Here is a 25,311-nt window from a genome sequence, read left to right as displayed (position 1 = left end):
TAATTTCACAAATGATCTTCCCAATATTAATTTCTACGCTTCCCCCATTGGAGGTCTGGGCATCTCCAGTGTCACTGCTCTGCGTTCACCTTCCCCTTAGAATTGTTCTTGGACATTCGCCTTCCTCTGCAGCGTGGGGCACGGGTCACTTGCTGGAGGATTCCCTGCACATTGAAGTCTTTAAGCCACGATTTGAGGATTTCAGTAACTCAGACATAGGTTAGGGGTTTGTTACAGGAGTGGGTGGGTGAGATTCTGTGGCCTGCATTGTGCAGGAGGTCAGACTAGATGATCATAATGGTCCCTTCTGACCTTAAGTCTATGAATCTATTCCCAAATTTGGAAAATTGTGCAGTTCAGAATGTGAATAGTGACCCCGTCTCCTTCCTGCACCTGCTCTACCTTGCTCCACAGCAGCTTCTCCCCCTGCAGAGTCACTCCAGCACGGCAGTGCAGCCGCCCAGGGTTCAGCAGGGGCCGGGCAAGGACAGTGGGTGCAGCTAACTGCCCGGTGTGCCTGGCAGTGATTCAGCTGTAAAAAAGCAACCCCCCCTCCACAGAAGTACAAAGACCTGATTTCCCCAACTTTAACATCATGACCCCCTGTAGAAAGCCACACGTGTCAGTTGTATTTTCACAGGGAGATGCAAAAATCAAGTGACATCAATTTTTAAGTTGAGTAAATAAAGTTGAGGAGATAGTTGTTAACCTCACAAAAATATATTAAAGATCCCTCAACATAACAACTGAAGGTGATATATGTTCAGAGTCAAACCTTGTCAGCAAGGCTCATTTCCCAAACGATCTTCAAAATGTTACTAATTCCCACCCTCCTCCACAGGAGCTCTGTGCACTGTAACTGTTCTGCAGGCAGCTTCCCATTCAATGCTGTTGTGGGACATTCCCAGACTTGGAAATGTACGAACGACAGAATTTGAAGAACAAACCTGGCTCCCGCACCAGGCGGGATTTGAGTGTTTGTCCCTGTCACTTAGAGTTTGTCAATGGTACAGACGCCAGGGCAGGACTCAGGCTCTGCTTGAGGATCCTGGCACAGGGGCTGGGGTGGGGAGAAAGGATTCTAGATTCTGACCTGTGCTCTAGAGAGGAGGTAATACTTGAAGGGAGCGTGTTTGTCTCCTCTCCTCCGTGTCCCAGGGCTGGAATTCTACATTCCACAGGACCAAATGAGGGTGATGCCACTTGGTTAATGGAAACCAGTGCTCCAGGTGCAGCTTGAACTCACAACCTCAGCATAGCTCCTCAGCACTGCTCTATAAGTACTGTGCACTAACTAATTGCACCACTGGAGAACATGCTTGCTATGATTTTCTGAGCCCCAGGTTGATAAAGGCAAGGGTGACCCCAAAACTTAGCTGAGAGCGGATAGCAACAAGTGTTGGTACTTGGTGGGGTGGATTCTTCTTAAGGGGTCCAGGCACCATTTCACCCTTTTGTTCTTCCCTTTGTAATAACAGAGCTGGTTAAGACTCAATGGAAGTCTTGCTGCAGAACAACAGATCTGAAATCACTCATAACCAGCAATAAGCATTACTACTGCTTTGTGAGAGTGTCTCTCATGAAAGAAACTGCACAGTCTGCGCAAGCAGTCAGGCTCCCTCACTAACAGCTGAAATCAGGGAGGCTGTGTGAAGTGCAGGGCCCCAGGGGGCCTGAACAGGGGAACAACACCCCAGGACTTTAAAAATGGGAGGGCTCTGCCTTGCCACTTTGTAATGACCGTAAGGGCAAGTGAGGAGGAGAGCAGTGAGCAGGAGGAAGGGGCAGCATAGGAGTCTATCCAGCTCTGAATCTTGTTTTCTCACAGTAGCCAATACCAGGTCTCCCAAAGCCACTCCTCAAGGCAGCACTGGGAGTTGAACCCAGGATCTTCTGTTTACAAAACAGGCACTTTAACCAGCTAAGCCATGGTACCTGCTGTTATTTAAAGCATCGTGTCTGCCCACACCTGACTCTCTGCCAATCCCCACTGGGACCTGACAAGTGTTGCTCCTGTTTGGATTGTGTAAAGCAGAGGAGCAGCTGAAGTTTTGCTCCCAAGGTGTGTGTGTGATTCTTTGGACAGGTCTACACTACAAAATTTGGTTGGTGTAATTACATTACTTAGGCTGGCAATGCAGTTATATCAACCTAATCCCAGTGTAGAATCATAGAATATCAGAGCTGGAAAGGACCTCAAGAAATCATCTAGTCAACCCCTGCTCAAAGCAGGACCACTCCCCAGACAGTTTTTGCCCCAATCCTAAATGGCCCCTCAAGGATTGAACTCATAACCTGAGGTTTAGCAAGCCAATGTACAAACCATTGAGCTATTCCTCCCTCAGATGGTGACTCAACTGTCAGAACTTTCTGGAGCTATGAAATGGGAGAGGCCCAGCCTCTGTAGCAGGAATGCAGGGCAGGCAAGTTCACGGCAGGCATGGTGGGATACTGGTGGAGGCCAGTCATGGTGATATAATGACCAGCAGCATTTACACTGACAATTTGTCTTTTAAGTTTGCTGCAAAAGCTCTAGACCTCTCGTCAAGGTGTTTTTATTTTGTCACCAAAACAGGGCAGCTTTGTCGCCAGACGTGGTATTGCAGTGTGTGTACCAGCCACAAGCTGCCAACCGAGGAGCATTGTGTGTTTTCACACACCTGAGCAATATAATGATGCTGAAATAACTTTGTAGTGCAGACATGGCCAAAGATTCTCACACACACACACACACACACACACACACAGCTTGCAGGAAAAGCTCACCTGCTTCTCTGCTTTGCAGAATCCAAACACATGCAAAGCGTGTCAGGCCCTGGTGGAGCTGTCAGGAGTCAGCTGTGGGCATCACTGTGCCTTAGCTCTAGGTAGGCACCATGGCTTAGCTGGCTAAAGCACCTACCTTCTAAACAAGAGATCCTGAGTTCAACTCCCAGTGGTGCCTTGTTGAGTAACTCTTTGGGTACCTGATATTAGCTGCTGTCAGAGGACAAAATACAGCATTAGGTGGGCCTTTGGTCCAGCCCAGGGTGGCTGTTTTTATGGTTTAAATTACACTCACAGGCACTGATAACAGAGTTACTGAAAGTTTGGGAGTTAAGAGCTGATAGGTCAGTGTTCCAGCCCATCACAGATGACCCCCCTCCCTCTGGGACAGGGGCAGGTCTGGGATCTCACACCAAATGCTCATTGTGGCTGCCAGAATCTGTGGGCAGCTCATTTAGTTTCCACCCAGGATTGAGTCCTGCTTCGTGCACCGTGTGTGAGAATGAAAATCCTAAACCGCCCTTTGAAATAACGAAAGCAGCAGGACATGTTATTGTCCCTGTCCCAAAGCAGACAGACCAATGGAGAAATGCCATTGACTCCAGGCAATACTCCACTGCCATTTTACCTTTTTCACTTTGCTAAACTCCTCCCAACTTTGAGGCTCCCAGAACCTGATATTGAGCTTGAGCTGAGATGTCTACAGTGCAAATTAACCACCCCATGGCCCTAGCCTGGGAGCCTGCACTGGCACAGGACAGCCCTGGGTGTTTCATTGCAGTGTGGACATAGCCTAGCATTATGTCTACACTGCCATTAACACACCAAGTCACTATTCTCAAACCCTGGGTCAGTTGATTCAGGCTTGTGGGGCTTGTGCTGCAGGGTTATAAAATTACAGTGTAGACACTTGGGCTTCAGCCCAGCCTCCAAGACCCCACGAGGGTGAGGTCTCGAGCCTGGGCTCCAGTCTGAGCCCCAGGGCCCAAATCAGATCATCCAGGCCAGCCGGGCCACAGGGATTTTATCACAGTCTAGATGCCCTCTCAGGGTATGTCTACACTGCAATGTAAGCCCAGGGTTAGCAGAAGTCATGTCAGCAGCCCCAACACATAAACATAAACCATGAGGGAAAGACCCACCCCCAAATAAGCTGGGCAGTGTCCTTCTCCCTACAGTTCATAAGTCCAGCAACCAAAAGTCCTTTAACATGAGCCATCCCCTCTCACCCCACTCACAGCTGTTGTCCTTAGTCAGTGCAAGCCCAGAGGTGCCTCTGTAGAGTTCACCTGCCTGCCTGGGTGGAAAAGGGGGAAAATAAGAAGGCACCGTACTCACTGTGTTGTCTAGGGACTCACTCATCCCTCCACTGCCACCCTGTCCTAACATTGATCTAAACCCTAAATTTTAGTATTGGGACCCAGTCCCCAGCCTCACTCCCAACCAGAGCCTGCTCCTCTTCACCCTTCTCCTCTGTCCCAACCCACAGCCCCCTCCTATTCCCAGTGCCCCTCAATCCCAACCCACAGGCCCCTTCTATTCCTAGTGCCCCTCAATCCCAATCCACAGGCCCCCCGCTCCTCACGCTGCTCCTCAATCCCAACCCACAGCTCCCTCCTTCCCTCCAGCAGCAGGTGCTTCAGACCCCCTCAGGAAGATTTTCTTGCAAGGTTTCGTGTATGAGTCTGCATGTGGATTTACAGTATGTTGGAAATAGGTTGGGTTGCTTGCCGAAATGATCACTTCATTCCCAGTCTCCATGTTATTGGGGCAGGAGAAACAAAGGGTTGTTATCCTCGATGTGTGAACCAGGGACTCAACCCTGGGTGGAAACTAAATGAGCTGCCCACAGATTCTGGCAGCCACAATGAGCATTTGGTGCGAGAGCCCAAACCTGCCTCTGTCCCAGAGGAGGTTCATCCACGAGGGCTTGGCCCACTGACCTATCAGCTCTTAAATCCCAAACTTTCAGTAATTCTATTATCAGTGCCTGTGAGTGTAATTTAAACCATAAGAAAAACCACACTGGGCTAGACCAAAGGTCCATCTAGCTCTGTATTTTGTCTTCTGACAGTAGCCAATACCAGGTGCTCTCAAAACATCTCAACAAGGCACCACTGGGAGTTGAACCCAGGATCTCTTGTTTACAAAACAGGTACTTTAACCAGCTAAACCATAGAGCCTGCCTGTGACTAAGGTACAGTGTCTGCTCACACCTGACTCCTGGGCCCCACCTGGCCCCACAAAGCAGAGGAGCAGGTGAGATTTTCCTTGCAAGCTGTGTGTGTGTGAATCTTTGGCCAGATCTGCACTACAAAGTTATTTCAGCAGAATTATATTGCTCTGGTGTGTGAAAAACACACAACGCTCCCTCAGTCAGCAGCTTTTGGCTGGTGTACACACTGCAATGCCACGTTTGGCAACAAAACTGCCCTGTTTTGGTGGCAAAATAAAACCACTTCAATGAGAACAGTAGAGCTTTTTGCAGCAAACTTAAAGTGACAGAGTGTCAGTGTAGACACTGCTGTTCATTATATCACCATAACTGGCCTCTGCCAGTATCCTAATACCCTCTGTGAACTCGCCTGCCCTGCAGTCCTGCTACAGAGCCATGGGCCTCTCCCCTTTCATAGCTCCAGGAAGTTCTGACAGCTGAGCCTGCTGCTCTGCTCCAGCAGCCAGGAGCAAATCACTGCTGTGGATGCTGCTCTCTCCCACCCTGCGAATACAGATCAGGGTGGCGGGAACTTCCTTGAACGAGGGAGCACCGGCATCTGAACTGTGACACCCCCAGGACACCCCTTCCCTCGAGGAGGCTCTTACCGTCTAAACAGGGTCGGCTGTTTTCAAGTAAAATCACTAAAGGGAAGGAGAAAACTCGAAAGAGGTTCCTCCTGGCGCTCAGGTACGTGAACCCCAATACTCCCCCAGTCCTCAAAGAGAGACCTGGAGAAGGAGACTTGCTGAAGCAAAGCCACAGGGTCTCTGAGGTTTCCCTGGCCCCTCGCCCCTGTCCTGCCTGGCTGATGTCAGCATCTCTCTGTGAGGTCACCACCTCCCCACCACCTTTGGCCAATAGTCTGAGGTCCTGCACAAGGCCTTTGTGATGTCACTGCCTGTCACGGACTCACAGATCGTGCCCACTCTTGGCCCCGTGCGGTCCATGGGGGGTGCCCCTTTCAGTGCGACAGCCCTTCTCGGGGGTCCACTCTCTCTTGGGGTCAGGCCCCTCCACCTCCTGGAGCTGCCCCTCTCTGAGCCTTAGCACGTCTGTCTCTCGCCGTGGGCCCCTCAGGGAGTCCACGCGCTCTGGACCCCCTGGGCCTCCTCACCCCCGAAGGGGATGAGGCCCCCTGTTCTCTAGCCCAGGCGACTCTCCGCCAGCATAAAACAGGAGGGTTTATTGAGAGTTGAACACAGCACAGGAAACTCTCAGGGCCTCAGGCCTGGCCTCTCACAATAACAGCACATCCCAGTCCCCCTGCAGCCAGGTGGGCTCTGCCTGCTTCCCCTCGCCAGCCCCAAGCCCCCCGCTTCCCAGCTAGGCCTCCGATATCTCGGCCCCAAGCCCCACCGCTGTCCATTGTCTTTTCTCCAGGTAAACAGGGTTGCCTGGGCCTCCTCTCCTCTCCGCCCTCCTCTGGCTGGAACAGGTTGGTCACGGGGTCCTCTCCCCGCAGCCCATTGTCCTCCCACTGGCCAGAACCGCCTGTGACTCCTGAGCTGGGTCTCTGGGTCACCAGGTCACCAGTCGCTGGGGTCTCCATCCTCCAGGCCATCAGCCGGGGTCCCAAGTCCCTCTCCGGTCTTCTGTAGCAACAAACTCCCTTTCCCCTCACCTCGTTAAACCAGTAACACCTGGGACCACTGAGTCCCACTCCTGTGCATGCAAACCACTGGAAAACACAGCAAACCCTAAGAAAATCCCCCACTTTGTCACAGAGCCCAGCACCTCTCCTCCTCTGGGCACCTAGAGCAGAGGCGGCTGGTGCTGATGGCTCCAAGGGAAGGCTTAAAAGCCACAGAACAATTGAGGTCAGGGCTAGAGGAGGCAGGACCATGCCTAGGTGTGGCCTTCAGACAGGCACAAAGCACCCAGCCAGGCCAAACACCCACTGAAGGCCACCCGCAGACAAGCATGCAGGCGGCTGCTGATGCTCTGTGGCCATTATCGAAGACGGTAGAAAAGCAGGGCCAGCCCCCCTGGTGGGGCCTCTTACCGTTCCCACTCAAGGTGCTCGCTTTTGCCGTGGGGCAGGAGATTTTACCCCAAGAGGCTTTTCCCCAGCTGGCGAGAAGCAGAGAAACACCCAGGCTCCCAAGGCGCTATGTAGCAACCCCCCTCAAGCACAGGGACAGATGCACATTTGGAAGAGAAACTGCTCTACACCTAGCCGGGCAGCCCCATTTTCTTTGGCAAGTCAGGAATGGCAAAGGCGAGACTGGAAGCACCTGGGGCTCATGCCCCAGCCTTTGTGACGCCCACCCCCCAACTCCTTCCCGGGGCTCTAGCTGAAGCCAGAGCATTGGCCTGAGTGGCCAAGAAGAGGTTCAGGCCCTGAAGGAGCAGGACTTTCAGCACAAAGGTAAAACCGGACAAGCACAACCACGAAGGGACTCAAACCCTCAATTGTCTAATCTAAACTCAGCCGCCTTATCCATTAGGCCACATGGTAAAAGTCCCTCTAGGTACTTCTTTGGAAAAGGCAGACACTGATGCGTCCGACGAAGTGGGGATTCCCCCACGAAAGCTCATGCTCCAGTACGTCTGTTAGTCTATAAGGTGCCACAGGACTCTTTGCTGCTTTTGCAGACACTGTGTTTCTCAGGTCAGCTACTGAGGGCCGAGACTCTCTGGGCACAAGAAGTGGAGTTCCCAGCGACACGTGAGACTTAATTGTCTGGAGCCAGGTGCAGGGCTTTGGCAGGAGGCTCGGGCATGGGGCTGGGGTGCAGCGGATGGACCGGCTGTCTAGGTGGGAGATTTAGTCTCACCGAGGAGGAATCCTGATGATAGGCAGTGGCCAGGGCCGGTGCAACCACTAGGCGAACTAGTCGGCCGTCCAGGGTGCCAAGTGGTTGGGGGCACCAAAAATCGCACTCAGGGAGGCAGTGGGTGGAGGTGAGCTGGGGCAGGGGCTGGGAGGTTTGGGAGGGCTGCCTGCAGCAAGCAATGGGGGCGTGCAGGGAACCACACCCTGGCCCAGCTCACCTCTGCTCCGTCTTCTGCCCTGAGCACGCCGCCCCCGCTCTAATTCTCCTCCCCTTCCAGGCTTGCGGCACTAAACAGCTGATTGGCACCGCAAGCCTGGGAGGCGGAGAAGTGGGCGGTGCCGGCGAGCTCAGGAGAAGGCGGAGTGGAGGTGAGCTGGGGTGGGGAGCTGCTGCAGGGGGGCTGCCCGGCTCTTCCCCATGGCCCCAGCCCCGCCCCCTCCTGCACTCCTGCATGGTAAGTGGGTGACCCAGCCCCAGCCTGGTCCACTTCCTGGCTCCCAGCCACGCCGCCGGCGAGTGCTGTGGGGCGGTTCCCCCTCCCCTCAAGCTTGAGAGCCAGGGAGCAGAGCAGGCTGGAGCCCCAGGCCTCCGTGGGGGCAAGCAGAGGGGCTGGTCCCAGGCCTCCGTGGGGATGGGGCTGGCTACCTCCTGCGGGAAGTGGAGTTACCCGGCCCCAGCCTGCTCTGCTCCCCTGGCTCTCAGGCTTGTGTTGGTGTTGGCTAGATTTGTGCGGGTGTTTGTGTATATTAGCAATTGTGTGTGTGTGTGTCAGGATTCATGCATGTGTCTGTGTATGTTTGCAATTGTGTGTGTGTGTATGCGCTCTGCCGCCCTCTGCCGGCACGACAACTATTTCTCTGTATGTCGCAGCCCCCATACCGTCGACCCCAGTGGAGATTTCCCCATCTTACAAGGGCTGGCTGGCCTGACCCTTCTCCCCTCTGCGGAATGTGGCGGGGGCTGCAGCTCTCCCCCTGTGGGGCAGGAGTGCCACGGTGTGGGGTGCTGGTCTCCAATGCACCAGGAGAGTAGCTCAGTTGAGGCAGGGCAGGGCGTGTGGTGTCCGTTCTGCGTTGCCTGGTGCTGGGCCATTGCACAATCCCCAGCCACGCTGCACAGCGCACCCCAAGAGGGGACAAGGGGTCCAAGCACATGATCCTGCATGGGGATCATTCTCATTGGTAGCCATCCAGTGGCAGTGAGTTCCGCAGGCCTTGGCACATGCTGTGTGGGGCAGGAGGTCCTTGTATTGGGAGCTGTGGGAGTGAACTGCGTGCAGTTGTATCTCTGAGCACGATTGTGAATATTATGGTGTGTGTGTGGGGGTGATTGTGAGTGTGGCTGGGGGCGGTGATTGTTGCTCTCTTTGGGGGTTGGGCTAGCATGTCCCTCTGGGTGTGTGGTGTCTGAGTGTTCTTGCGATTGTGTGAGTCTCTTTGTGCGTCAGAGTGTGTGTATGTATGTGTGTGTGTGTGACTTGCTGCAGAATACAAAATCCTGCAAAGCCATTTCCTAGTGGTTAGCCCAGCAACACACTGATACAAACAGTGTCACAGATGCACACACACACAGAGTAGGGCTCAGCCCCACCAGCAGGGGCAGCAGGGACACACACGTCTCTCCTGGGCCAGCTTGGACAATTTCCCATCACGACCCGGCACAGTGCTGGTGCCCCCACACGGGGTTGGGCAGTGACTGGGCAGGGGGGGCAGATGTGCCGGATCTGTAAAAGCAGCAAAGAGTCCTGTGGCTCCTCATAGAATAACAGCCGTGTTGGAGCATGAGCTTTCATGGGTGAATCCCACTTCGTCGGATGGATTCAGAAGGAAGCACTTTGGGAAAATCAGTCAAGGCCCTTAGCTGAGCTGAGACACAGACCCAGTGACCCCTGCACCACCCTGGGAGGAGTGGGGTTGAGTGGTCAGAGCAGGGAGGGCTGGGCACCAGGACCCCTGGGTTCTATCCCTGGCTCTGGGGTGGAGTGAACTGGGATCCAGGACTCCTGGGTTCCATAGGAAACTGTTTTCCCTGTGCTTCCCTCCCTAGTGATCCCAGCCCAGCCCCTAGTGGAGACTGAGCACAAGTGGGGGGAGTTGTTCTCCCACTTTGGACTTATGATTCAAACCCCTCCCCCAGTGGCTCTGATATCCTGAGATCTGCCCCCCACCCCCAACACAGAGAAAACTGGTGGGATTCTGTCCACGCAGAGAATTTTCTCCGCCGGGCTCCTTCGGTTCATCTCGCTGCTCTCCCTACTGCCGCCAGACACTGCTCATCTGCATAGCCCCGCCCATGGACACGTGACACCTTCTGTCCTGCTGGTTTCAAGTGAGTGAGTTGCCCTCGGGGAGTGAGCAGGTCCCAGCACGTCACAGCCCCAGCCAGGGCCGGCTCCAGGCACCAGCTCAGCAAGCAGGTGCTTGGGGCAGCCAGGAAGGGGCGGCATGTCGAGGTCTTTGGCAGCAATTCGGCAGCGGGTCCCTCGGTCCCTCTTGGAGGGAAGGACCTGCCACTGAATTGCTGCTGAAGAAGAAAGTGGTGCAGTGGAGCTGCCGCCGATTGTGATCACAGATTTTTTTTTCCTGCCGCTTGGGGCGGCAAAAACCCTGGGCGGCCCTGGCCCCAGCACACGGCACAGCCCCAGCACACGTCATAGCACGTCACAGCCTGGGGCAGGGAGATATTGGGGAAGGGGATGAGGGGAGGACCCAGCCCCATAGACCCATAGGGGCAGCGGGATATGGGGGCAGGAGAGGGGATGGCGGGGAGAGACCCATCTCCATAGACCCCAGAGGCAGGAACTGAGGGGAGAAGGGGAGGGAGGATCCAGCCCTGTAGACCTGTAGGGGCCGGGAGATATGGGGGGCAGGCGGGGAGAAGGGGGGTTGGCAGAGACCCAGCCCGGGGGGCAGGGAAATGGGGTGGTTTGGAAGGAACTGGGGAGGAGAAGAGACACATGGCAGGACAGGAAACCGACTCACTCCGAATACATGCAGAGCAGGGCAGGGCGGAGGCAGATCATGCTGGTCCCAGGGTAATTTCGGGGGGTTCTGATTCCCCACTCAGCTGGGGGGCTCACCTCTGGGCTGAGGAGGATGCAGGGGCTGTGTGTGTGTGTCAGGCTGGGAGCTGCCTGGGCAGAGGTGCTGGAACTGGGGGTGCTGAGCCACGTAAATTATCCCGATCTAAACGCCATTGTAGAGAACACTATGCTGGCACACCGCTTCCTGGCAGCCAGAGACTGTGCTTTCTACACCTGCTCCTGTGGATGTGACCTCTCTCCTGATTGCTAAGGAAAGGAGCCTTTCCAGGAAATGGCCACAGCTTTTGGGAATCCGCATGTGGCTGTGAACAGAATTTGGCTCCTGGAACACAAGGCAACTTAAAAGCTGAGCACGCAGACAGGGGCTTGAACCCTGGCCCCTCAGATTGAAAGCCTGATGCTCTACCACCTGAGCTACCTGGGCTTGTTAAGAGCATCTTCACCGTTCACCACAGGAGTGAGCAGGCAGGCAAAGAGAGGCAAAGAAAGTCCCCAGAACTCCTCCTCTTTCTGCACAGCCACTGCCTGTCAGCAGGATTCCTCCTCCTCCTCCCTCCTGTGCCTCAGTGCGACTAAATCTCCACAGCTAGACAGCCGGTCTGTCCGCTGCACCCCAATCCCCCATGCCTGAGCCTCCTGTCAAAGCCCTGCACCTGGCCCCGTATAATTAAGTCTCACATCTCACTGGGAACTCGACTTCTTGTGCCAGAGAGTCTCGCCCCCCCTCAATAGGTGACCCAAGAAACACAGTGTCCACCTTTTCCAAAGAAGCGCATGAAGAAGGCGCCCGCATGGCTTAACGGATAAGGTGCCTGACTTTGAATTAAGAACTTGAGGTCAAGTCCCTTTGTGGTTGTGTTGATGCAGTTTTACCTTCGTGCTGAAAGTCCTGCTCCTTTCAAATCTGGAACCTCTTCTTGGCCGCTCAGGCCAATGCTCTGCCTTCAGCTAGAGCCCCGGGAAGGAGTTGGGGGTTGGATGTCACAAAGGCTGGGGCATGAGCCCCAGGTGCTTCAGTCTAGCCTTTGCTATTCCTGAATTCCCAAAGGAAATGGACGGCTGCCGGGCTAGCGTGTGGAGCAGTTTCCCTCTGTCCCTGTGCTTGAGGGGGGTTGCTACATAGCGCCTTGGGAGCCTGGATGTTTCTCTGCTTCTCACCAGCTGGAGAAAAGCCTCTTGGGATAACATCTCCTGCCCCACTGCAAAAGTGAGCATGGGGTATGGGAACGGTAAGAGGCCCCACCAGGGGGGCTGGCCCTGCTTTCCTACCGTCTACTGATGTTGGACACAGAGCATCAGCAGCCACCCCGCATGGTGGTCTGCGGGTGGCCTTCAGTGGGGGTTTGGCATGGCAGGGAGCAGGCTGGCCGGGAGTCTTGTTGCCTGTCTGCTGGCCACACATAGGCATGGTCCTGTCCTCGTCTAGCCCCGCCCTCAGTCGCTCTGTGGCTTATAAGCCTTCCCTCAGAGCTGTCAGCACCAGCCGCCTCTGCTCCAGGTGCCCAGAGGAGGAGAGGTGTGCTGGGCTCCAGCCTGGGACTCTGCCTCCCTCCTGCCTATCAAGCCTGGCCCTGGCACTGCTTTCTTCAAGTGCCATGTGAGCAAGAGGAAAAGTGTGGCTACAAGCACCAGACTTGTGGGCATCAGGTGAAGCAGTGAGAATCCCAACCACTAGAGCCACTTCTAACCCCCACCAAAGACCTGGCTCTGGTGGGGAAAGGAGTTAACCAGCAGGAGGGAAATGACCCACTTTTGTATAGCTGGAGACAGGAAAGCACTTTGAGCACCAGATCTTTACCACCAGCTAACACAAGGTCCCACTGAGATTTGAACTCAGATTGCAGGATTCAGAGTCCTGAGTGCTGCCCTTTACACCATGGGACCAGCTTGTACTGTTCTCTCGGGACATTGGTGACTCTCACAGGGCTGGCTTGTGTAAGGGACTGTTGGCCCTTTACTAAAACTTAGTGGGATTTGGTTGGCTAGTTCCCAGTCCCAATAGAAGGGGGAAGGGCCAATGGGAAATCAGGACCCTGAGACTGACAGGCCCCTGGGGCAATGGTCACCAACGGGTAGGGAACAACCAACGGGTAGGGAACAAGTGAGAATTTGTTAATGGAGAAAAATTCCTGGTGAAAATTGGCAAAGCTGTGCAGATTTTGAAAAGTTCCAGTGAATTTACACATGAAGATACAAACAGAGAGACAAACACGCACACAGAGAATGAGAAAATCACACACTGCACAGGCCCACACAGACATAACAAATTCCAAACCCAATAAGCACACAGAGCCATATACACAAAAAGGAAAACCTCACAAAATATAGAAAGAACAAATCCACACCAAAAATACAGCAAAAGCCCACAACAGGAAACACAAAACCCACATATCAAAAGAATACAAAGCAAAAAACAATATTAATGCAAAAATCATACACACATCCATGCACACAGAACTATGCAAGACATCCACCAAAATCACACAGGACCCACATGCACATCAACGTGACAGATGAAAACCACACCAGCATACAGCAAGCCAGGCAGGGTTTGAGTCTCACAGCGAAGAGGTGAGCACACAGGTGGTTTGGGAGCAAAGACTGAGGGGAGTCAGGGCAGTGCTCTGGGCTCTGCCTGACCCCTCCTGACACAGGCATGTGGTGGAGGCAAGAGCATGGTTGATCTGTGTATTCTGACCTTCTCACTGTAAATCAAGGGGACCTCAGTGACTTCTGAGCAGGAATTGTATTTTCTGCAGAGCAAACTGATTGGCAGAAGCCATTTGCTTAAAGGAAACTAGGGCTGCAGGTGAGGTTTGAACTCACAACCTCAGCATCACTCCACTCAGCACTGCTCTGTAAGTACTGGGCACTAACCCATTGCACCACTGGGCCCTGCTTTCAGGAGCTTGTCTCCATGTTTCATGGCTGGATTAGAGGAGTGGGGGGGGTTGCATTAGCTAATACAAATCCATATGAATGGCTGCAGAATGGCAGCAGCAGAGTGAGAGCCTCCTTCCGGGTGAAGGAGCTGGTTCCCCCTTCCGTTGCTGAGGGGACGGTTGGTGCGTTGAGCCCAGCGGGTGCTGGAGCATCGGATGGGTGAGATTAACGGGACTCAGGGAGGGAAGGAAAGGGAGGAAGTCTTTCCTATCCCTGCCTAGCTCCACTGGTCTCCTGTGGCCCTTTCGGCTCCCTGCTCCCCTGTTGGGAGATGCAGAGACAAGCCCCATCGGGGTGAGTCACCGAGAGGCTGTGTCCGTGGCGTGTGTGGGGAGGTTGGATGGGGCTCAAGGGGAGAAGGTTGTGTGTGACAGTGCGTGGGGAGGAGGGTGTGTTCCTTAGGATAGAAACAGAGGTGAAAGTAAGCTGGTACAAGCTGAGTGCGGCATAGCGGCAGAGGCAATCGCCGTGCCGGACTGCACCGGCTTTTGCTGTGGGGATTGAAAGGGCTCTAGGCTCCCGCCACAGCTGGCAGCCCAGAGCCCTTTAAACCCCACCCGCGGCTCCGGCCAGGCTGGGGCCAGATTTAAAGGGCTCTGGGCTGCTGCGGCTGCGGTCAGCCCAGAGCCCTTTGAATCCCGGCCGCGGCTCTGGTGGCTGGGCTGGGGCCAGAATTTAAAGGGCTACCTCTGCAGCTGGGAGGCCCTGGTTCATGTAAAGGCCCTTGGTCTCCCAGCCACAGCTGGTACTCCAGGGCCTTTAAATCTTGAGAGGCCACGCCCCCTTCCAGATGAGGACACGCCCCTTCTGGATGAGGCCACGCCCCCTCGGGACTCCGGCAGTACCGGTAAGTCCTGTAAGTTACTTTCACCCCGGATATAAATGATGGAAAACACAGGGGTAGTGACAGTGAAGCCCCGTGTCTGAGTGTTATGACTATGTGTGGTGTTGCCATTCACCTTCTCCTCCTATGGTCTCAGCTTTCATTGAATCCAGCATTTTTTCTCCTGTCATCATCCCAGAGGTGTCCCACATGCCTCAGCTACCGAGTGTCCCTCTTAGAGACGCTGAGGACTGGAACTGATTTCAGCTGCTGGGCAGCTCTGCTAGGTCTTTATTCATTTGCATAGGAAAATAGTGTTTAAATTCATTTCAAGCCCCCCTCAACTTCAGCGAACTCCTGAACATACTGGAGATGGGTGTGGAAATCGATTTTCATTTGAAAAAGTTTCTTTAAGGGACTCATTTGGAGTGGAACTAGGAACCCATTACCCTACAGGGAAACATTCACCCACTGAGCTATACTCTCAACAGAGAACATCCTGTATAGCCCAGAGCAGGAACAGTTTTTAACCTGGGGATTAGTAAACTTTATCTCTATACAAACACCACAGCTTACAAACTCCCCACCCCCGCTCTGTGTCACCAGAGCACAACAACTCTCCTTGGAGCACACACAGCTCCCCAGCTCCCTGCCCGTCAGTCTCTCCAGCATTGCTCCAATCCCTTAAAGCAGGGTCTCAACCTCAATTTACCTTAGGGCCAGGGCCAGTCCTCCAATCCTCCCAGTGGGCCAATAATGTCCACTCATACCGCCCAGAACCAGCCCCCAAAACTCCACCCCCACCTACCTAAGGCTCTGGGAGGGAGTTTGGGTGAGGAGGAGGTCTAGGGTGCAGGTCCTGGGCTGGGGCTGGGGATTGGGGTGCAGGAGGGTGCAGCCTCTGGGGGAGTTTGGGTGCAGAAGGGGTGAGAGGCTGGTCTCTGGAAGGGAGTTTGGGTGGGGTGGGGTTCTGGGGTGCAGGCTCTGGGATGGAGTTTGCAGCACCGTAACATGGGCGAGGCGAGTGAGGCACTTGCCTCGGATGCAGAAAGTGGAGGCGCAGCTCTACCACGATCAGAGGCGCTTCCACTGCCACTTCTTGGCGGCAGTTCGTCAGTGGGTCCTTCTCTCCGAGAGGACTCAGGGACCCACTGCTGAATTGCCACCGAAGGATGAATGAAGCGGCGGTGGCAATTCAGTGGCAGGTCCTTCCCTCCGACAGGGATCAAGGACCCGCAGCCAAAGAGCCTGGAGCTGGCCCTTGCCTCGGGCACAAAAATTCCTTGTACGGCTCTGGGAGTGTGGGTGCGGGGTGCAGGCTCTGGGCTGGGGCAGGGGGGAGGCGGAACAGGAGGCGGGGGGGGGGGGCAGGCTCTGGGGGGGAGATTAGGGTGGGCAGGAGGGTGTGTGGAGGGAGAGGGTGCAGGCTGTGGGAGGAGTTGGGGGCAGGTGTGTGTGGACCGGGCTGCAGGCTCTGGGAGGGAGTTTGCAGGGAGGAGGGGTATGTGGGGAGGATGGTGGTGCCGGCTCTGGGCGGGAGTCAGGGGTGGGGCGCTTACCTGGGTCTCCAAGGTGGGGTGGGCTGGGGGCCTCAACGTTCTGCTGCCCCCGGGCATCACCCCCGCAGTGTCCCATTGGCTGCAGGGGCTCGGGGTGGGGGCAGCGCATGGAGGCCCAGCCCCACCCTGCCCTGCCATGAGGAGGGGCCGACAGCCACTGGAGCGAGCAGGCAGATGCTGCTCAGCTGTGCTGCACTGCTGGGGCCCCTGGGGAGGAGCGCCTGGAGGCAGCAGGTGGGGCCAAGGGAGATCCGGTTCCCAAACTGCTGGAGCCCCACGGGCGAGATCTGGGGATCAGGACTGCCAGCCAGCCAAACACCTTTAAGAGGAGGTGTCCCTCTCCTGTCAAAAACTGATCTTCCTCCTTCAGTTCAGTGACAGCCTGAATTGTTCCTTATCCCGGCAGAGCCAGAGGATTGAAAGCAGCAACATCAAACCCCGGTGTAGCTCGCAGGAATGGACATAAACACTCCCTGGTATCTGAGGAGATGTTCAGCTTTGCCATTGGTCAACTACAAGGCCAAAGGGAAAGGAGGTGGCACCAAACACAGGTACAAGTACTAACAACAGTGGCTGCCTTTTAGCCATAGATTTTAATCGGGGCAATAAGTTGAAACAAACCCCTGTTAAATCGAGGGCCGCCCAGAGGATTCCGGGGGTCCAGGCTCTTCGGTGGCGGGGGGCCCCCGCTTTGGCGGTAAGTTAGCGGCGGAGAGTCCTTCCGTTCCGGGACCCGCTGCCAAAGTGCCCCAAAGACCCACAGCGGGGGCCCCCCCCCGCCGACTTACCGCCAGCGGGCCCCGCCCCCGCCGTGCCGCCCCCACCACGGGCCTTTGGGGCACTTCAGTGGCGGGTCCCGGAACGGAATGACCCCCCGCCCGCCGCCGAATTACCGCCGAAGACCCGGCTGCACTCCGGCGGCAGGTTCCGCTTCGGCGGTAATTCGGTGGCGGGGGGGGGGGTGTCCTTCTGTCCCAGAGAGGAAGGACCCCTGGCAGGCAAAGACCGGGAGCGAAGAAGCTCTGGGGGCCCGGGTCCCATGAGAGTTTTCGGGCTCCCGGGCGAGTGAAGGACCCTGCTCCAGGGGCCCCGAAACTCTCGTGGGGGCCCCTGCTGGGCCTGGGGCAAATTGCCCCATTTGCCCCCCCCTCTGGGCGGGCCTGCATACAGGAGGCCTGTGATATGCAGGGGGTCAGATTAGATGCTCTAATGGTCTCTTCTGGCCATAAAGTCGACTAATTTCTGAAAAACTGAGTGTAGCATTGGGAGCAGCAGCGTCTGATGTTTTCCTGTCTAGCCGGCTTGCTTCCTAGAACGAATGCTCCTTGAGTGGGGTGATCCACAGGGAGTAGCTCAAACCTCCAGAGTGCCTGGCCAGGGGCAGGACATTAGCCCAGCAAGGGAGGGGTGTGGCAGTGGGGCCAGGATTTCATCCCATGATATCAAAATTCATCTTAGTAAAAGTATCAATGAATCAGTTTGCAGGATTTATATCAAGCATCCTGAAGTAGTTTACATATTGCTCTAATTAAGAGATCATCTCTCTGCTGGAGAATGTTATCTTAGGATAATGGTCTCCCGCTGCCGAAGCATTTATGGAAAAAATGTTGACGTGTGATATTTATTTTCAAAACCTAAGGCTTTGATCCTCTCTCAATGTTCTGTTACGATGACTTTGTTTCTGTTCAAATTATCAGAATATATATCTAATAATTTTCTCAGCTGAATGTTGAAGCAGTAAAGTAACAGATGTTTCCCAAACAGTTATTGACCTGAAGCATCGTGATTCGTTTAGAACAACTTATTGTTTGATTCAGCCAGTCAGATCAGTTCAGTTTATCCATAAAAACACATCCAGAGAAAGTTGACAATGGTGATGGAGAGGGTGGGTGAGAGGGGCTGAGCTGTTGTCTTAAATACTCTTTATGCATCTGATTAATTAGCACAGATTTAATTTAATATACATCTGGTTTAAAATTGGAAGAACTTTACTACTTACTCTCTACTTTCTCTTCATGTAAATTCAAGCATTGCACTATGGAAACTTGGGACAGCTATAATGTTAAAGAACCTGAATCTCTAAACAGGACTCAGGGAGGGCATTTGGATAAAAATCCCAGCACCTTCCCTCTTCTGACAATTGGGGAAGAGGAGTTCTCTGGGCTTCTCCCCAGGGCATCGCCCTGATCCCACCCCCCTATATTTCATATTTACTGCTGATTGATAGATTTAACCCTCCAGTTGGTTTGGTGGCTTTAGCTGGTTTTGTCAAGCTCTGTTATTGTCTCTAATTCCTTCATCAGCACAGGGAAAATACAATGAATCAGCCTGGCTGATTCTCCTCTGTGTGTCTTTAAAAATACAGTGAATTTAAAAGACACTATTATTGTTTATTTTTTGTTTGCACAGGTTCCATTCTGGGAGCTATGTATACAAGTCATTGTTAAACCTCAGGAACATCTGAGTTCAACTCCTTTAAAATAATGTTTGAACTATAAAGAAAATTAAACAGTGATTTCTTTTGAAATGTCAAGCTATTTTGCCCTTTTTCTAAAAAAATTCTCCGTGTCAACTAAGTCCTTGGATTGTTTGAAAACAAAATGTATTTTTGCATGGGGAAAATTTTATGTTCAATACCCACATGAGTAACTCATGGGTGCTGGGAATCCTTGCAAGGGGGGACAGAAGGAAGCACTCCCCCTCCTCAGTATGCAAAATGGGAAAAGATCAATGGCTGGAGTAGCTTCCACTGCTCTAATACCCTATTAAAGTCAATGATTTAGGTACATAACTATAGGCACTCAAGTATGGAAATTTTGGCCTATGTGATTTGACCAGGGCCACAGTGGGAGCCAGTGTCAACGCTAGGATTAGTCCTTTGTTCTCATCCCTGAGCCCACTACATACTATATTGCCTCTTCTATTTGTCTGCCCCCTTTGTGGTCAAACGTCATGCTGGATGCTCAGCAGAAGAACTTGTGATGGTCCTAGTGTATCACGGTAGCCCTGAGTGTGCTGCCCACTCCCCAGCTGCAAAATGATCTGGGGCCTTCCCAAAAATCAAAGAGCTTCTGGCTGTGATTTGTCAGTCCTCAAAGGCCAGCCAGGTGACTGCAAACAGCTTACAATCATTAGGAAAAATTAGTATCAAGATTCCAACTCTAGCAGTCAGACAACATTGGTTCAATTTACAAGAGATTACTTTTTATATTCCTTGGTTCCTCAAATTAGGAAGGGCCTGTGACCACAGGTCCTGCAGGGTACAAAGGGCAGGTCTACATCCCTTTTCTCTTTGTGCATAGTCCTGCCTGCTCCCTTTTCAGTTTCAGTTCTGCTACCACAGCACTGATCAGCACATAAGAATAGGAAAGGGCACACACACACTCCCCTCCTGGTGTTGGGAGGGGAACACAGGAATGTTATGTGCTCTTATTCAGCACATAAGAATGTTATGGCACATAGGAATGTTATGGAATAACATAGGAATGCCTTAGGGCACATAGGAAAGGGCACGCTGGTAGCACAGGGCCAGGCGGACCAGTGTGCCTCTGGCTCCCAACGGGGCTGCGCACCTGTGTCTGTCTGTCTCCCCCCCAGCTCCACCAACGTGGCCTGATAGTTCACGCTTGCAATCTGGTCACCCTCCCCCTCCGTCCATCCTTCACTCCCTTCCCTGCGTCTCTCCATCCTTGTCCTCTGTCCCGTCCCCTGTCTCCATCCGTCTCTGCCCCCTTCATCCCCTCCGTCCCGTCCCTGCATCCCCCCAGCCCTGTCCTCCGTCCTCCGTCCCGTCCCGTCTCCATCCGTCCCTGCCCCCTTCGTCCCCTCCGTCCCGTCCCTGCATCCCCCCAGCCCTGTCCTCTGTCCCATCCCGTCTGCATCCGTCCCTGCCCCCTTCGTCCCCTCGGTCCCGTCCCTGCATCCCCCCAGCCCTGTCCTCTGTCCCGTCCCCTGTCTGCATCCGTCCCTGCCCCCTTCGTCCCCTCCGTCCCGTCCCTGCACCCCCCAGCCCTGTCCTCCGTCCCGTCCGTCTCCATCCGTCCCTGCCCCTTCGTCCCCTCCGTCCGTCCCTGCACCCCCCAGCCCTGTCCGCTGTCCCGTCCCGTCTCCCTCCGTCCCTGCCCCCGCCGTCCCCTCCGTCCCCCCTTCGTCCCCTCGGTCCGTCCCTGCATCCCCCCAGCCCTGTCCTCTGTCCCGTCCTGTCTCCATCCGTCCCTGCTCCTCCGTCCCCTCCGTCCCGTCCCTGCATCCCCCCAGCCCTGTCCTCCGTCCCGTCCCGTCTCCATCCGTCCCTGCCCCCTCCGTCCCCTCCGTCCCGTCCCTGCCTCCCCCCAGCCCTGTCCTCCGTCCCGTCCCGTCTCCATCCGTCCCTGCCCCCTCCGCCCCCTCCGTCCCGTCCCTGCATCCGCCGCCGCCTCCCCTCCAGCACAGGTGCGCGAGGCGCTGGGTCGCTGCCCGCGAGCGGGGGGGCGGGGGGAGGAGCCGCCCCTGCGTCGCGGACTCCTCCTCGGTGACGTCATTGCCGCGCGCTGCCAGCCAGCTGCTTTGTTTGCGTCACGGCCCATTTTTCCCCCCTCCCTGCCCCACGTGTGCCGAGACCGTTTGTTTTGGTGGTTGCCGCGGTGACGGTGGGCGGAGCCCGGGGGACCACGCTGGTTGGGCGGGGGCAGAGGGCGGTGACGTTCTCAGTGGGGCGGCCCGGCCGAGCGGCGTCCCAGTTCCGAACGGACAGTGTCAGCGCTCTGGGCGCGAGCCCCGCCCGCGAGGACACCCCCCCCTCCACCCCCCGCGCACCAGCTCGCAGCAGCAGCGGCTCCCCCCGGCAGCGGCGCGAGCAGGGAATCCCCGGGAGCCGTCTCGCGCCGCCCCCTCCTGCTGCCTCGCTGCTGCTGCTGCTGCCCGGCGGCGGGACCGCGGCTGGCCCCGCCCCCCTGCTCCGGAGGGGCCCGTCCGAGCTGTAATTAAAGGGTTTTTGTCTGGCAACTTTTTCATATTTTTGGTGCAACGTTTTTACCCCCCCCCTTTGAGCCTCTCCCCAGCTGGACTCTCCGCCGGGCTCCCAGCCCGAGCAGCCCCTGACACTTCCATGGGGTGGGGGGGGTGTCCCCCGCTCCCGTGGCACTTGATGGGTCTCGGTGGCACAGCAGCGTGGATCCGGGTCCCGAGCAGCGGCGGCGTTACAGGGCTGTCTGGTTCTCTCCCCCGTGCTGTCTGCAGGCAGCCACCCGGCCAATTGGACACGGCTCTCAGCGGCACGCTGCTGCCCTCCCTGGCGATCCTCGCGGCGGGCAGGGAGAAAGCCCTGAGGCAGGCAGGTGTCAGCAATGCGAGTATCCCTCCCCACCCTGCACAGCCTGCCCGGTGCTCCGCGGTGCCCGGTGCTGGATCGCAGCGCAGGGGAGCTGCCCGGCCCCAGCTGGCGAGAGTGACCGGGGCTGAGCTGGGCTGCAAATGAACTGGAGGGGACGGACGGAGACAGGGGACGGGACAGAGGACAGGGCTGGGGGGTGCAGGGAGGGGACGGAGGGGGCAGGGACGGATGGAGACGGGACGGAGGACAGGGCTGGGGGGACGCAGGGACGGGACGGAGGGCACGAAGGGGGCAGGGACGGATGGAGACAGGGGAGGGGACGGAGGACAGGGCTGGGGGGATGCAGGGGCAGGACGGAGGGGACGAAGGGAGCAGGAACAGATGCAGACAGGGGACGGGACAGAGGACAGGGCTGGGGGGATGCAGGGACGGGACGGAGGGGATGAAGGGGGCAGGGACGGATGGAGACGGGACGGGACAGAGGACAGGGCTGGGGGGATGCAGGGACGGGACGGAGGGGACGGAGGGGGCAGGGACGGATGGAGACGGGACGGGATGGAGGACAGGGCTGGGGGGATGCAGGGACGGGACGGAGATGACGAAGGGGGCAGGGACGGATGGAGACGGGACGGGACAGAGGACAGGGCTGGGGGGATGCAGGGATGGGGCGGAGGGGATGAAGGGGGCAGGGACGGATGGAGACAGGGGACGGGACAGAGGACAGGGCTGGGGGGACGCAGGGAAGGGAGTGAAGGATGGAGGGAGCGGGAGGGTGACCAGATCGCAAGCGTGAACTATCAGGCCACGTTGGTGGAGCTGGGGGGGAGACAGACAGACACAGGTGCGCAGCCCCGTTGGGAGCCAGAGGCACACTGGTCCGCCTGGCCCTGTGCTACCAGCGTGCCCTTTCCTATTGGGGTGCGCCCATGCTGTGCCACAGAGCTCCCCTGCACAGCACCCCCCTACAACTCTTCCACCACAAATGCACAGTGCTGTGCCCACACACCTCGCCCAGCACACCCCTGCCCACAGCCCCACCACAGCTGCCCAGCACCCCACACAGAAACCCCCACTCTCTAGTTTCCCAATACACACAGATTTCCCCTCCCTTCCTTCCTCCCTCCCAGTGCTCTTCCCTACAGCCCCACACCATAACTGCACAATGCCCCACACAGACCCGCAGTGCCCTGACACACACAGATCTCCCCCATAGCCCAGCACCCTGTTTTCACTCTTGTTTTTTCAAGACCCAAAGGGAGAAATCCCCTCCCTCCTCCTACTCCATGGGAGGAGGGAAGCGGGGATTGAGCTTCTCTATGAATAGCTCCAGTGCCTGATTCTGCTTGAACTTACTTTTCCTGAAAGAGGCACCATTTTTCTCAGTTTTACCGTCACCCCTGGGGTTCTGAATAACAGCAGTGAAACTGACCAAAGCTGCTAGTGCTTGGCAGCATTGTGAGGCGGAATAGAAGCTCTGGAACTGCCAGTTTGCAGACTCAGGAAGACAGGTCTGCACTGGTTTACATTTGGAAGGTTATCTTCAGATAATGAAAGCTGGGCATGTGCTTTCTTCAATCCCTGACAATGCATGGCAGAGAATACAATTATTAAAGAAAAACAGTTTTAGCCCCTTTTGCACAGTTACCTGCACTTATACAGGTTGCAACCTGATATTCCTTGCACAATCTACAAGTTTGGGTGCAACGGTAATGCCCTAATTGTATTACCGTTGCACCGTGATTTTGCTTGGTTCTTTTAACCAAGGTGAAGTATTCCTAGAAAATAGGTGAAACATTTGGATTTGTAACAGTAATGTAAATACTGTGATAAATTCAGTGCCCTGGCTTCCCATGGTTCCACAATCATAGAAATGGCATTGGAATTTACTTTTATCTTCAGAATTCTTCCCCTCCCTCCGCAGATCACCATAAGAACTTCAGGAAGGGCATTTGAAATAACACATAAAAGTGATTCCATGCACAAGTATGGAGTGTTTTCTGTTTCTCTGGAATTTGGCAGTCTATGGTGCTTAATATGGGCATATATGTTTGATTACTATAGAAATTTTTCAGATCCTGTAAAAAAAAAGTCTGTCTTCACAGAATCCTCTCATCATTGGTACAGAAAGTGAAACAGAAGTGCTGCAGTATTTTAGGGTTTCTGGATTTGTTTTTCTCCAGGAAACAATTTTGGTGCTTTTATTATGCCAGATAATTACAAAAAATGTACTATCTTAAAAATATTGGTGATTGGCAGCAGTAGCCCTGGAAACGAAAATGGGTGAGATTTTCAAAAGAGAGTAAGTGATTTAGGAACATAAGTCTCATTAACTTTTAATGGGACTGGCATTTCTAAGTCATGCAGTTTTCAATGTCTCACCCATCATGTAAAATAGGGCTTGAATTTTCTATGATTTAGTTGACCACTGGCATGTACTTTCAGTATTTTCAAAAGCATATACCAAATGGTAAATTAGAACATGCTGTAGCATGGTTAGTGCTGAATTATCAGAGAAGTAGTTTCAAAACTTCCAATTTTTATGCAGTATGTAGCTATTTATTTGTTCTAAAATCCATACTCTTACTGGCAGACTATTCTCAGACCTTGTAACCTTGTATGACTCTTACATAAACAAAGTTGTAGCTTCTAGTAGAGACTTAACTGATTTGCTCCGCTCTTTGTGTTATAGAGGAAAATCTTGTTCTCAGATGCCGATTCTTGAAATGATGAGGGTTTGTCGATCCCATAAATCACCTTCTTTCAAGGCCGGATCAGATATTCAAACAAGGTTATGAACCTCCTTACTTGTACAGTCATAATTCCAAAACAGGTCGATCAAGAGGAGTTAAGTCCCTGCCCTGTATAATTTATAAACATGAAGCTGAGTAACCTTGGATGACTAAATTAAACTCTAAAATAATAATGAAAAGCTTAGCTTTATTTTAGCAAACTGGTATTACAAGTTTCATGACATAAATGTTAATTATCAATATCTTTGGCACTAGACAATGGATTTTTCTCTGCACAAAGTCCATTTCTTGGCAGAGGATACATTGGGAACTATCAATATAAAAAGGATTAATGTGGAGACATGAAGAATAATAAAACATTAAGGATGTTATCTAAATATTTCAAATAGAGAGAAAGAGGTAGATGTCTACCTATAATATGAGTTTTAGGATCAGCGGGCTCAGTTGTTTACAGATTCTGAATGATGCTTTGTTTTGATTCTTGTGAAAGCTTCCTTATTTATTTTCGTGGCCCAGGGTTGTCTCCCTGGTTTCCCTGTTTATATATTATATAATAAGCATGTTAATCAAGGGTGATCATGTTAGGTTCTTTTCATCCATGATTTAAAACAATTAGAGAAACTCTTTCTTTTCCCCCCCTTAGCTTAGTCTGCAGAAAAATTCACAAGATGAAATAAGCTCTGTGTGGGTTTTTCCCATGTAGAGCAGTGAAATTGTCCTATTTGTTTTTCTATTTCATATTTCTGTACATGTTAATTTATTTTTATTCCTAAACCAGTCCATAAGTTCCTATATTTAAATATAATTTGAAAGTCAGAGTCACTCTAGGCAAAAATTAGAATTAAATTCTTTATTAGAAGTACATCATTAAGCATAAAGAATGAGAAGTACTTGTGGCACCTTAGAGACTAACAAATTTAATAGCTCTGTAAAGGCAAAAAGGGAAAGGGCATGGGTGGAAATGAAAAAGTGCAGGCATTTGAAGACGGATTTCACTGGAGAGAGGATGAGGCTTGGAGATGGTAGCACACATTTTAAAGAAAATTCATATTGCTTGTGTTTCAGGCAAAGATTAGGCATTTATTTACCTTTAAAATACATTTTTAACTGGATTTTCAAAA

General features: G+C 53.8%; 2 non-coding genes across 2 annotated transcripts; both read right to left on the bottom strand.

Moving 5' to 3' along the window:
- Positions 1 to 11,155: 11,155 nt before the first annotated feature.
- On the bottom strand, positions 11,156 to 11,228 carry TRNAE-UUC. The gene has a single exon. It is a non-coding gene; the product is annotated as a tRNA-Glu (tRNA).
- A 1,388-nt stretch (positions 11,229 to 12,616) lies between these two features.
- TRNAQ-CUG lies at positions 12,617 to 12,688 on the bottom strand. Its single transcript has one exon. It is a non-coding gene; the product is annotated as a tRNA-Gln (tRNA).
- Between the last annotated feature and the right edge of the window lie 12,623 nt (positions 12,689 to 25,311).

Source organism: Mauremys reevesii, linkage group 17, assembly GCF_016161935.1.
Source record: "Mauremys reevesii isolate NIE-2019 linkage group 17, ASM1616193v1, whole genome shotgun sequence".
In the NCBI taxonomy this organism is placed as follows: domain Eukaryota; kingdom Metazoa; phylum Chordata; order Testudines; family Geoemydidae; genus Mauremys; species Mauremys reevesii.
The sequence above is the reverse complement of the archived record's forward strand: the minus strand, read 5'-3'. Positions and strand labels throughout refer to the sequence as shown.